This window comes from Callithrix jacchus, chromosome 3 (genome assembly GCF_049354715.1).
Source record: "Callithrix jacchus isolate 240 chromosome 3, calJac240_pri, whole genome shotgun sequence".
In the NCBI taxonomy this organism is placed as follows: Eukaryota; Metazoa; Chordata; class Mammalia; order Primates; family Cebidae; genus Callithrix; species Callithrix jacchus.
This window is the reverse complement of record NC_133504.1, coordinates 10,037,380-10,051,668: the sequence shown is the minus strand read 5'-3', so window position 1 is coordinate 10,051,668 and position 14,289 is coordinate 10,037,380. Positions and strand designations below refer to the sequence as shown.

At 37.6% G+C, this 14,289-nt stretch overlaps 1 long non-coding RNA gene across 2 annotated transcripts; it reads right to left on the bottom strand.

Moving 5' to 3' along the window:
* Positions 1-1,683: 1,683 nt before the first annotated feature.
* Positions 1,684-13,852, bottom strand: LOC103791738 (uncharacterized). Of its 2 annotated transcripts, none has more exons than XR_004740393.3 (3): positions 13,651-13,849; positions 13,427-13,541; positions 1,684-2,032 (listed from the first exon to the last, which is right to left on the bottom strand). It is a non-coding gene; the product is annotated as an uncharacterized LOC103791738 (long non-coding RNA). The 2 variants fall into 2 exon arrangements; XR_008479959.2 differs by lacking the exon at positions 1,684-2,032 and adding an exon at positions 12,876-13,055 and having other exon boundaries at positions 13,651-13,852.
* Between the last annotated feature and the right edge of the window lie 437 nt (positions 13,853-14,289).

The window sequence follows — 14,289 nt, the reverse complement described above, 5'->3', positions numbered from 1 at the left end:
TCTCTTAGCCTCAATTACCTTATCTGAAATATGAACTTAATGATTGTGCCCAGTTTGTGGGAATGTTTTATCGTAAATATGAACAGCTAACAAAGTACTTGGATTATAGTTCACATTAAATAATGATAGCCGTGTCTGTTATTATGATTTTATTAAAGAACTATATTTTAATCATGTCACCAAATATTTCTACTTATAATTTAAATTTGTTAAATTTTGCTATTCCTAAACCTTAACTGAACTAATCTGTTATTTTAAAGGGGTCATTTAGAGTATTACTACTTTTATTCTAAATTGCGATTCATGGAGATTTTCATTTTCCACATTGTGGCACAAAAGACAGTTACGGTTTTTGTTAGTTTGCTTTTTAAAAAGACTATTTATTTATCCATCCAAACCTCCAGTCCTCCCCTTGAGAATATAAGGATATCACTTGCTGGGGACAAGAGAAGGTGAAGGGCTGTCCATCAACAGAAACTACGTGAGGACAGCATGTAGAACTCTAAGGGGCTTTTGAAGAAAGTATCACCACCTGTGAACAGTAGTGTACACAATGCACGTTGGATTTATCTAGCTTTGTTCCTCAGAAAGGAAGGATATTGTGCAATCAACTATAGCAATTTTTCTACTTTATAAAACGTTCTTAACATTTCTTAATTTAAAAACAGTGTCCTTACGGATAGGCTTCCACTTTAGGCATAGAGTAAAAATATACACAAAACAGTAGGATTAGAGATTGAAAGCTCGCTAGCTATACAGTACAGGTTCAAATCACAGTATCCTGCCTTAGGTTAGTGATGGAACCCATGCCTTAATTTTCTGTTCTGGACAAGGATGATGGTTGTTGCTTAGGAGAAGAAGTAAGTTAATATGCTAAGAATGCTAATCCATAGCTAGCACTACGTGTGTTAACAAATTATTATCTTTATTCTATACTAGGAAAGGCTGTCTTTGGTTTAACTTTTGGGTATTACCTAAAAATATATTTTGAACATGCCTAAAATGCTCTATTTAATAGGTATTATTTCTTTAGCCAATTTAAATCTTGTGAAATGTAATTTTAATGCATATCTTATTGTTTAGTCTTAGTAAATATACATATTATGCCTAAAGATCAAATTATTGGGACGTGAAATTGCAATCTTATCTCCAAACTAAAGAATCTAAGCATTTTAAAATTTACTTTCCCTTATAGTAATCATAACTTTTCCAGAAAAGATGGTTTTTTAAATGTAATGATTATATCAAAAATATTCTTGTATAGAATCCATAAAATATCCCTAATATTTTCAATCCAATAAATATCTGCCAGTTTAGAAACTTACACTCACCTTATCTGAATGAGTTACATTGTATCTTGCTAGAAGCAATGTATCTGTATCAATGTCAAAATACCAGGGACAACACAGTCATTATTCCAAGTCAAATTTTTATCCTTAAGCCCATATATATATATATATATATATATATATATGAAATAAATTCACTGCTTCAGTCCCAGTAAATATATTTTTAGGGGAAATGAAAGTCACTAATACCCATGGGCACCTAATACCCTTGCATAATCATTCTGACTTGGTAGAGAAGAGTTGTTGTATGGACATTACCTACCTTATAGGAATGCTGTGAGGATTAGAGAAATCTCTGAAAAATGATTTGAGCTTCTTCAGGAAAGATGGTATTAATATGAGATGGTATTTTTATTTCAATGAGCAGGAGATTGAAAGAGGATTATTTCCTGAAGTGGAAGGGAGGCCTGGTGGTGAAGAAATCAAATGCTCCACCTTAAATAAGATGGATTACAGTGATATCAAAGGGACACTCAGCTGGTTCAGACCTTAGTGGCATGAAAGAGGAAGCAGCCTCTAATCCTCCATCCAGCCAGCCTTGGTTTTTCTGAATAGATCCACTCTCGAGGAAAGTAGGTAGCAACGGAAAATGTTTGAGGTCAAGACAGTCAGTAGCTGATGAGCTCACATAGTTTTCTCTCCCCATGTCACTCCAGATGTGATGCATTATAATGTGTGTAAAACTGGGAAGAAAGAGCACAATAAACCATATTGTTAAGCTGGATATGTTTAAAGCAAATGTCAACAGATAAGAACTACGCATCTGTACTACCACGTCTCTGGATAGAGGAACATAGACAATTAAAATGGGCATGAAAACCCAACAGAAACTAGTTGATTTTAGAACAAATGTAGTCCCCCATCCCTACCACTGTCACAGTTAAACAAATCAGCACTGCTTGATGCTTATTCTGGGTAGTTAAGCACATAATAAAAGAGTAGACGTCAACCTTCTTAACTGATTTTTTGTTAATTTGGTTTTGTATTAGAGTTCTCCAATGAAACCAAACAAATAGGATATGTATACATACGTACACACACACACACACAGTCTCAGGGGGAAACACAGGGAGAGAGAGATTGATTTGAGAGATGTATTATGGAAATAGCTTTGCGTGGTTATGGGGTCTGAGGAGTCCCCCAGTATGCCATCTGCAAACTGAAGAACAAGTAAAACCAGTGGCGTAATTCAGTCTAGCATTGAGAACTGGGGTAGGTACTCAAAAGGCCCAAGAATTGGGAGCTCTGCTATCCCACAGTAAGAGAGATGAATGACCCTGCTCAAGGAGAGAGAATTTGCACTTCCTCAGCCTTTCTGTTCTGTTTAGACCGTCTGTGGATGGCATGCTGCCCATCACATTGATAAGGGGGGATCTTCTTTACTCCTCTACTGATTCAAATGCTAACCTCTTCCAGAAATGCCCTCACAGAGCAGCTCTGTGGCCATCCAGCAGCCCAATCAGGGTGACACATAAGATTCACTGTCACAGTTGTTTTTTTCAGCAATCACAATCATTTTTTTTCAGAGCTTTATTATATTTAATTATTGTGGTGTTTGCTGCAGAATATATTGTGATTTTTAATATCATTAATGTAAAAATGATATTTATTCATAATTCGTGATTAAAAGTGCAGGTTCTATTGGAAAGTGAAGTAAAACCAATCTATTTTGCATCAGGTACAACTGTGATATGACTCTTAGAAAATAATTCAAAATTGATGTTACCAGTTAACAGCAGGCAAACTCCCAAACCCTTTATGCAGTGAAGGATGAGAATTGTAAAACTTTCAGAGAAATCTAAACTTCCTAAGATTTAATGGGGGATAACTACAGGTAAGGCATAGGTTAGAAAGTCTGGGCTTGTGGGCATGTTTGGAGCTGGCTGTGTGATGTTGGGAAATTCACTTAAACTCTCTGAACTTCCATCATTGTCTTAGTGTGAGGCCTGGACACCAATATTTTTTAAATGTCCAAAGTTAATTCCCTTATGTAGGCAGGGAGAATAACCAGGATTGGTATAGGTCAGCCCTTCTCAAATTTCAATGCGAGTATGAAGCACTTGGGAATCTTGACTGGGCTCGTGCCTGAGATTTGTTGGGGTTTTGTTTTTGTTTTGTTGTTTTGTTGAGACTGAGTCTTGCTCTGTCACCAGGCTGGAGTGCAGTGGTGCAATCTCAGCTCATTGCAACCTCCTTCTCCCATGATCAAGTGATTCTCCTGCCTCAGCGTCCTGCGTAGCTGGGATTACAGGCACGCGCTGCCACACCTGGCTAATTTTTGTATTTTTAGTAGAGACAGGGTATCATCACGTTGGTCAGGCTGGTCTCGAACTTCTGATCTCGTGATCCACCCCCCTTGGCCTCCCAAAGTGCTGGGATTACAGGCATGAGCCACTGTGCCTGACCAAGATTTTTTGTTTTTCCCAAGATCCTGGAGGGTGCTGCTGCCACTAGTCTGTGGACCACACTTTGAGTAGCAAAGACACATATGGTAGTTTGGAGGGTGGCTAAGGCTTGTAGGCAATAGCTATTAATTCAGTCAGGCTACTCTTCATCTTCAGTACACTCCTTGCCTGGACTCCAGCATTTCTCTCTTCTAGAAGGATCAGAGCTATTTCTGATGGAGCCAACTGTTCTATTTTAGGTTTCTACCAGAAAAGCTCAGGAATAATAAGCAATTTACACACCTTGGTATCTGTTGTGAGCATTTAGGAAAAAGAAAATGCTATAAGGCATTGCTATAAATCTATTATATTTCTATTCCCCAAATATCACCCTATAAATTTTTTTAAGCAACACATTCTCATAGTTTTCTCCTCAGGTACTTAGTACTTAATACCAAATCAAAATGTACTGTTAAACTTCATCATTCCCTGGAAGTTTAAAACACTCTTGTAGCACGCAATCATTAACAGAAGGATGGATTGAATGCATTTTCGATGGAATGCTAAAATCAGACATTTGTCTCCTTTCTCAATGACTCCTCTAAGTATTTATGTACATACATATAGAAAATATGTAAGATGTTAGATAAGGGAAATTCTTTCTTATAGTAAATCTTTGATTAAACCTCCACATTATTTTTATAGGAAGTCAATGCAAATAAATGTAGCAATATTTTTTCTATTTTTCCTTACAACTGAGTGAGTAAGTTTAAAAGTACATGCCAGAATTGCCCCCAAAATATGTTGTAATTTCATTTCAGTGTGACAGTACATTTCAGAAGAAACGGTTTCTGAGGTGATCTGGGATAGGTTACAACGCTAATCTCACAGCTGTCTCTGTAACTCTCAGTACTCATAAATCATGTGGTCTGTAATAAGAGAAGTAAGTTTGAGAGGTTAGAAATCTTAAGAAAATTGTGGCAGAGGTGATAGATGATATGAAATGACTACGTTCTAAAGATGTTATATAAAGGAGAATGTGCTGCATTTGAGATAAGTGCCTCCTGGATTTTTTTTAAGCAGAAGAATATTAGCAATGTAATACATGGCATTCTTCAGCAACATTATTTGATAAATTTTAAGCATTTCTATATCAAATAATTTCATATATAATCAAGCTTCATCTGAGTTTTCAGGAAGTCTCCCTGGCCATTCTGATTATTTTGGAGGTTTCTGAAGATATCTCATGTTCTCAAGTGTACTTTGTGGAGTTGTTGAAAGTATTCAATTTATTTTCTAAGTCTAAATTCATTAAACAATCTGAAAAGCATTTCAAGTACAATATAGGAAACAGAAACACTGCAAAAATAACCATGGGACTGGACTGTTGTTTTGTTCCTGTGCTGGACTGTGAGGGCATTAGAATTTTTTACAGTGAGCAAACAAACCTAGAATATCATTATCTAAAAACAAAGAAGTTGAGGTCTTTATAAATGCTTGTTTCCAGAACACTGTAACATTATTTTAATTTTTGCACTATTTCAACTGTGGCATTATTTCAGTTTTTGAAATGGCTAATTTAAATTTAAGTAGAAAATAGTCCAATTCTTCAAATAAGTTGTAATAATTTTGACTCTGCTCTGTTAACTGCCCAGCACTTTTCCATGTCACTCTGAAGGGAAGATCTTTTTACTCCTGGTATTAAACAACAGGTTCCTCTGAACAACCTGTAGATAGATCAGGAGAGCAAGCATAGAACTAGGGAAGAATTCTCTGAGGAATTCATATTATAAATATACATTTTTATGCTCAATAGTTTATGATATAGTAAAGCACTTGTATATTGCTAATGGTTTAATCAATCTTTATGCTCTTAAAATCCCTGCATATATCAGTGACTTCTACCAGTGATTTTTAAAAATTAACATCAGCATGAGTTATCAAACCTAACTTCTATAACAAATATACATGTCTAAAAACATATTGTAATCAGAATGACCTTTTCTCATTTTGTGTGAATCCTTAAAATAATTATTTCTGATTACTATTAAAAATATATAAGCACATTGTCTCTCATTAACAGGAAACATGTATCAAATTGCCTATATTTTTATGATCCTCATATATTTGAATGTATGTACTAAGCTGTTATGCTCTAATGATTGGCTGCTTTTTACTTTTTTAATTAATATTTAAAATTTTTAGAATAGACTTAGCTTTGTAGAAAAGTTGCAAAGATAGTACAGAAAATTCCCATACACCCCATACCAAGTTTCCCCTATTATTAGCATTTTTCATTAGTGTGGTTTATTAGTGACATTTATGCCCAATATGATACATTATTATTAACTATAGTGCATACTTTCTTCAGACTTTTCTGGTTCTTAACGTAATGCCCTGTTTCTGTTGTAAGGCATTAGGTTAAAAACCAGAGAAGTCTGAATAACGTATGGACTGTAGTTAATAATAACATGTGATCTTGGGCGTCCTTCCTGTCCACAATACCACACTGCAGCCCGTTCATTGTTAGGTCTCCTCAGGTGCCTCTTTGCTCTGAGTTTCTCAGACTTTGCTCATTTTGATGACCTTCACAGTTTTGAGGGGTATTCGTCAGGTACATGGCAGAATATCCTTCAGCAGAGATTTGTCTGATGTTTTTTCTCATGATTAGACTGGGGTTATGAGTTTGTGTGAAGATCACAGAGATAAAGTGCCACGCTCATCACATCATATTAAGGGTACCTGCTATCAGCATGACTTATCACCACTGACTTTAACCTTGATCATCTGATTTCAGGTAGGGTTTGTCAGACTTTTCCACTGCAAAGTTAAAGAAAATCACTATGCACAGCCCTCAACTTAAGGAGTGGGGCGTTATTCACCTCCTTGAGGGGCAGAGTATCTACATAAATTAATTGGCATTCTACACAGGAGATGTGTCAATTTTCCACCCTTTATTATTTATTAAGACCATTTAGTACTAATGGACATATATTTATACTTTGGGTGGTAATCCAATGCTACCTTATGGATTTTCTTGCTCAAGTTGTTCAAGCTTTGGGCCGTAGGGGCTCTCTTAGGTGGTTCCTGTGTCGTTTTGACATACCTGGTCAAGCTACTTTTAAGCATAGAATAGAAATAATGTGTATCTGCAGATTTTGACACATTTGGATCTCCAAATGTTCTGGAAGTCTGATATTTGGAAGCTAATTTTCCTAAGAAAGTGAATGGCACGGTGAAAAACGACAGTTTGTGATGTTATTGTGTCCTATGCTAGTGATTTGAACTTGAGTAAATATTTAACTCTGTGAGTCCCAGTTTCTTTAAGGGGAGAATACTTTTAATCTGAACCACATAAATTGCTAATATTCTACAACTTTCGACCTACAAAGCAATACTTTCACACAGTTCAAACTTAGATATCCCCAATGCATGGGACTGTTATAAAGATGAAATGAAATCTCACATGCGAAGTCCTTCCTGTTTATACAACTATTAATGTTCTTTACAGCTACTCTACCCCTTAGAAAAGGCAAAGTTAGGCCTTGACTATTGACCTCAATAACCCATACCAGGAATAAACTGCTCTAGATGCTACAGGCCCCAGAAGAGACTAGGAAGCATAAAACACTCAAACCCACATTTCTGCTCAAATCTCTATGTCAGAAGACTTTGGTAATAAATTTTTTGATATAGGGTCTTATTTCTAACTCTCTTCCAAATCCAAGTCTTTCAAAAAATAAAAGCTCATGAACTGATATTGTATCAGATACTGAAAACAAACTGATACCAGTTTCCTTAATACATTGAAAGTTCTCATTCTTAAGTTGAAAACAAGCCACTGAAATAATTATATTCCCTCAATATAATGAGATACATTAGATGAGGTGACCCCAACCCATTATACTGAATGGAGGTTCTTTAAATGCTGCCAAGCACCTGGTTGCCCAACTCAAGTGGAACAAGTGAGATTACTTCCCTGCTTCAAATTAGATGTGCTTTTTCCAGCATTTCAAAGTTTATATTCTGTGGCAACGACCAAAAACGTGTTGTAATCTGTATGGGTTCATAGGATGGAAGACATTGTATACTTTGTATTTATTTATGGCATGAAGATCTGGGTCTCAAACTATAGACTCTTCCCCTTTTGGTGGTGTTAAGGCTTTCCAAGAAATTTAAAATAATATATAGATCATATGATTTATTCTATGATGTAAATCAGAATAATTGGCCAGCATAAGAAAGAGATAGACTTTTGTGGGTATTGTTTATCTATGGTGTATATTTTTTATCTTAAACTGGAATCGATTTTGTAAAAGAAAGCCTGGCCTGAATATTAAAAGCTAAGACTTGATGTTACCCATGACAATGTTTTTTCCCAGTCTTTAAAGTTTTTTATTCCTATCTTCTCCCCTCTACCTTCTGTTGACCTTCTGAAAAGGTTGGTTATAAGAAGATGAAAAACAAATGAGAATATTACTTTGAATAAAAGAATTTGCTTATGAATATTAAAATATATATTTTTACAGAATAAAGTATTAGCCAGTAATGAAAAATAATTTAACCAAATGGTAAAAGGAAAATTACAAAATCTTGTGTATGCTTTATGGCTATCTCTCACCCCACCTGCCTTGCAGATGTGGCAGCTAACTGTGTGGCTTTGTTCTATTGACATGAAATCAATAGGTGTTCCAAATAGCCCCTGTCCCTGCAATTTCCACTGAAATTTTGCTATTAGAGAATCACTCTTCAGGATGAGAGTATCATGTTTCTATGAATCCCTATTAAATTGCAATTACAGCTAGAGTGTTAACTTGTTGAGCTGTAGTCACTTTCACTATCATCAGCCACGGTGTTAATCTTAGCAGGTTTATTTTATTTCCTTCCAAGTCTCATAGCAGAAAGCAGAACCTCATCACCCTATTTGCCCTTTGGCCATCGCTGTGTACCTTTTCTCCTATGCAAAAGCTCAATTTCTAGTGGGTATAATTAGCATACAGTGTCTCCAAATTTCTCTCCTATTAGCTTCTCAACAGCCTTTCTAGCTTCTGTGAAACCAAACACTTATTCCACAGGATGACTTCCTGTTGCTCTGTCCAGCAGCATATTTTTGGTTCGCATCCTGCATAATAACTCTGGGCCACTTGGGTTTTTTCTTGACATCCTTTCCTCTCTTAGCTGGGTGAAACCTCTCTCCCAATTTCTGTCTTCCTTATTGAATTCTCCTCAGTTTCTGTTATAGTTAATTTTATGCATCAACTTGGTTGGGCTGTGGTCTTCCGTGTTTGCTGAAACATGCTTCTAGATGTTTCTAGGAAGGTTTAAAAAATAATATGAAAGCAAATTACTGTACATAGTGTGAGTGGGCCTCATCCAATCGGTTAAAAACCTCAGGAGAAACAGGACTGATCTCTCCTGAGCGGAAGAGAATTCTTCCAGGAAACTACATTTGGACTCCAACAGCAACTCTTCTCTGGATCTGCAGCTGGAGTGCTCGAGAATTTGGACTTACCAGCCTTCAAAAAATCACATGATCCAATTTCTTAGAGTAAACCTCTGTGTGTGTGTGTGTGTGTGTGTGTGTGTGTGTGTGTGTGTGTGTATGTGTCTGCATGTGTGTATGCTCATAGGTATATACACAGTTATGTGCCACATGATGATGTTTTGGTCAATGACAGACTACGTAGATGATGGTGGTCCCATCAGATGATCATAAAGCTGGGAAACTCCTATTGCCTAGTGATGTGGTAGGCATCTTAACAGGGTAGGGCAATACTTTCCTCATGTTTGGTGATTTTTGTGTAAACAGACCTACTTCGCTGCCAGTCTTATAGAAGTAGAGCATGTACCATATGTACCCTAAGTAATATTTGATCATGATAATAATGGGCTGTTACTGGTTTATGTATTACTACGCTTTACTTTTTATTGTTATTTTAGAGTATACTCTTTCTGCTTATTAAAACATAGTTAACTGTAAACCAGCCTCAGGCGGGTCCTTCAGGAGGTATCTAGAAAGTGGCATTGGATTCATAGGAGATGACAGCTCCATGCTGATTGTTGGCCCTGAAAACCTTCCAATGGGGTAAGATGTGGAGGTGGAAGACAGTGGTATTGATTATCCTGGCTCTGTGTAGGACTAGGCGAATGTGTGTGTTTGTGTCCTCATTTTTAACAAATAAATTTTAAAAGTAAAAAATAATATTAAAAATTTGAATAATAGAATAAAAGCTTACAGAATAAGTATGTAAAGAAATAGGGTTGGGAGCAGTGGCTCATGCTCATAATCCCAAAAGTTTGGGAGACGGAGGAGGGAGGATTGCTTGAGGCCAGGAGTTCAAGACCTGCCTGGGCAACATAGTGAGATCTTGTCTCTACAAAAGAACATTTTAAAGTATTTGAATGTGGTGGTATACACAAAGAGTAGTCCCAGATACTTGGGAGACTGAGTCAGGAAGATCGCTTGAGCCCAGGAATTCAAGGCTACAGTGAGCTGTGATTGTGCCATTGTACTCTAACCTCAGTGACTTATTTCTCAGAATGTATCCCTATCATTAAGGGATGCATGACTGTATTTGTCTGTTGGTTCTGTTTCTCTGGGGAACCCTAATTTATACAGTTATGCTTACCAAATCCCTCTTCTTTGTTTATTCCTTAAATGAGTCAGCCTCCTAGGCCTCTGTCTTTTGCTCTCTGACTCCGATTATCTCACTGTACATAAATGCACTGGCAGAATTTCAGTCTTTTCCAAGCACAGTTTACCAGCCCAGAATTCAAACCTGGAATTCCAAAGTCATGTTCCCAGCCTCCCAGCTGACAGCACCAAGGAGCTATCCCACAGGGAGTTTGAAGTCCATGTGTATAGAAACTGGTTTATCCTTCTCCTTCTCAGCTTATACTTTCTTATTAAAATAAAAAAAGTCACCACTATTGATAAAGTCATGATCCATCTAGACCAGAAATCAGAGGAAGCCTGGGACCCTCCAAATACCTGACCTTTCCCAAGGTTTCACATACTCTTCCACACTATATTCCCTACCCTGGCGCTGCAAACCAGTCCCCCAGTCCTCTTGCAGGTATGCTGACACTTTATTCCTTTTTCTCAACGTGCACCTTAGGCCCTTATTTCAAGCTCTCACTGCATATGAACTAAATCAAAATACAATCTGAAGCTTGTTTCCCATCAGATCTCATCTTCTGACTTCCATCATGCTTAAAAATTTGAAATGACTTCCAATACCCTGAATTTCCCTTATTCTTTATGCTACTCTAACCTTATACATATTCTTCATTGTTCCTAGAATTTCTTTCTCCACTGTCTGTTAGAAAATGACTTCCCATTCTTTTTTTTTTTTTTTTTTTTGAGATGGAGTTTCGCTCTTGTTACCTAGGCTGGAGTGCAATGGCGCGATCTCGGCTCACCGCAACCTCCGCCTCCTGGGATCAGGCAATTCTCCTGCCTCAGCCTCCCGAGTAGCTGGGATTACAGGCACGCGCCACCACACCCAGCTAATTTTTTGTATCTTTAGTAGAGACAGGGTTTCACCATGTTGACCAGGATGGTCTCGATCTCTTGACCTCGTCATCCACCTGCCTGGGCCTCCCAAAGTGCTGGGATTACAGGCTTGAGCCACCGCGCCTGGCCGATTTCTACTTTAAAAGGTGTCTGTCTTTATCTCTAGTGGTCTATGAGATATTTAAGAAGAGAAGTTGAGTTTTATTCATCACTTTACCCCTATGGTTAACAGGCAAGATATCCAAAGGAAGTAGCAGCAAAAATTTGAGTGCATAAGTGAACAGGGAAGGAAGTTTAACCGTATAATAACTGAGTAGAATTGAAACTATTTTAATGTGTTTTGTCAACTGCATTCCCTGACCAGAATTCACTAACATTAGAAATGTATTTTTATAAAAAGAAAAGAAAAAGCCTTAAAAGTTAGAGATTTTAAAATCACTTCCTGAATTTTTGGATTAAAAGAGCCAAAATTATAATTAAACTACTAATAAAATAGACCAAAAACAAGATATCCAGTATACCCTCTGTAAGCTAACAGCACACAGGAGTGTGTGTGCAAGCATGTATATATGTGGGTGTGTAAGCAGTAAATACAAATCTAATTCAGCTGTTGATACGGTTTGGCTGTGTCTCCACCCAAATCTCATCTTGAGTTGTAGTTCCCACAATCCCCGTGTGTCATGAGAGGGACTAGGTAGAGACAACAGAATCATAGGGGTGGTTTCCCCTACTTTGCTCTCACCACAGTGAGTTAGTTCTCAGGAGGTATGATGGTTTTACAAGGGTCTTCCCCCTTTCCTGGCTCTCATTTTTCTCCTTTGTTCCACCATGTGAAGAAGGACGTGTTTGCTTCCCCTTCTGCCATGACCGTAAGTTTCCTGAGGCCTTCCCAGCCCTGTGGAACTGTGACTCAACTAAAACTCTTTCCTTTATAAAGTACCCAGCCTAGGGTGTGTCTTTATTAGCAACATGAGAACCAACAAATATAGCAGTACAAGGATAAATATAATTTTTTTCCATGTAACTATGTTTTGTGCTGCTATTCTGTTACTTTGCAATGTAGCATAATCAAAGCCAATTCAGAATGTTTTTAATAAATTCAAGATGGCTCCCTACAACCTCTTCCTTAACCCTGGGATGGCATGTAAATGTTGAAGGTTTGTACTATTGTCATCCTCAATAATACTGTAATTGTCATAATACCTAACATGATGCACTTTGTTTAAAAATGCCTGATGTGTATTAACTCATTTAATCCCCACAAATGCCCAAAACAGGTAGTACTGTTATTACCCTTTCAGAGATGAAAAAGCAGAGCGCAGAAGTTAAGCAGTTTCCTAAAGTTCAAACAGCTGGTAAATTGTGAAGCAGGTGTTTTGCTCGAGAGCCAGTGCACTTAGAGGCAAGACAGGGAGGGCAGGGTATCTTATCCCGGGCTATACCGGGGGGCACACAGTGGCCATCCCCATTTCCTTGTGTTTGTTTCAGTATTGACTGTGCATTCACCATACCAACAAAGGATGCGTGTCTAATTTTTTAGTTTTAAACAGGCAGTTAACTTCTCTGGGCTCAAATTTTAAACCATGCTTGTTTATCCAGTTTGGTCCCCTGTGAATCTTCCCTGTGCCTGTAGAGTTTGGTGATCATTCAAGCATTTGGGCAAAGTTTACCTTCAAATTTTGTGACTCGCACTCTCAGTGGATTCACTGCCTTTGGAAAATCCTCCTAAGTTTTTGTTTCTCCTCCAATTTCCAACTCTGTCTTCTGACACCTCAATCCAAGAAATCTGGTTTTCTGCCATCTGAGCTGTGCACAGATTAGGGAATGCCTTTCATTTAAAATGCAGCAAACTCACAAAATTTCTCCCAGTGAAACAAAGTATTTCAGAGATAAATGTCTCTCTGGTGTCAGTCTGCCTCCTGTACCTCTTACCCAGCCCCTTTTAGGTCTTCCCGGCAAACATGGAGTTTGAGGGGCTGCCTGGAGTTTGTAAGCAGAGTTTATATTCTGCTTTAGGGATCTGTTCCTTTTTTTCCTCTCACTTCCAGAATCTCCCCCTTAAACTTTCAGCTTCTTTTCCAACACTGTATTCTCTCTGCCATTTTTAACCAATGAAAAAAGGCTGCATTTAGGAAGCATGTTTGGTCGAGAGAGAAAACTAAACTCAAAATGCTTACCCTTTCCATAACGGCTTTTCAAGGGGGAGAAAAGCTTCATTGACTTTTGCCTGGTTTTAGATACTTTTCCATCCCTGAACTCTCTTTGACGTGATCTCAAGCCAAGATAGTAAGCCTGTAAAATATAAGTAAGTAAAAGTATCTAGATAAACATGTATAAAGGCAAATTTTCTTAAACACAGTTTCTTTGGAACCTAGAGGATGATAAAAAACTTTTCACTTACACGTGTGGTTTTCTACCCAGTAATCCTGGGGACTGGAAGCGTGCTTTGGCAGCGACAGTTTAAACTCCCAATTCTTATCCCTTCCAGTTGCAGTTTTTCAACAGCCATCCACTTCAGCATGCTTTCCACGGCCTTTAAATAGCAGTTGAAATGTTACCCAAATCTCCTCGGGTGAGATGTGAAAGGGTTTGCCTCACTACTTACTCTCTGCCATTACTGGAAATTCCCCAAATGTATTTTTATATTAATAAAAATATGATCAGCAAAATAATATAATAATTATGAACTTACATGCTGTTGAAGAGAAGAAGTATGAAGGCTGTGTTATTTTACCTTACCTTATCTTCAGATGGGCTCTCTTTCCTCTGGCCAAATGCCATGAAGTGGAACCTAGGTGGACATTTGGAGTACAACCATATGCCTTATAGGTAGGGTGAATGCAGTTCCCAGTTGGCCCGGACAGTCTTCATATATGACTGTTATCGTGGTACATCCCGATATAATTATTAATAGCTTCCCTTTGTACTCTCAGAAAAGTCTTTCTGAACTTTATAAAATGCATAAACTTTATGAGGATGGGGGTATGTTGGATTAGGGCGTACTTTAATGACCTCCTTTTAACTTCGTCACCTCTTTAAC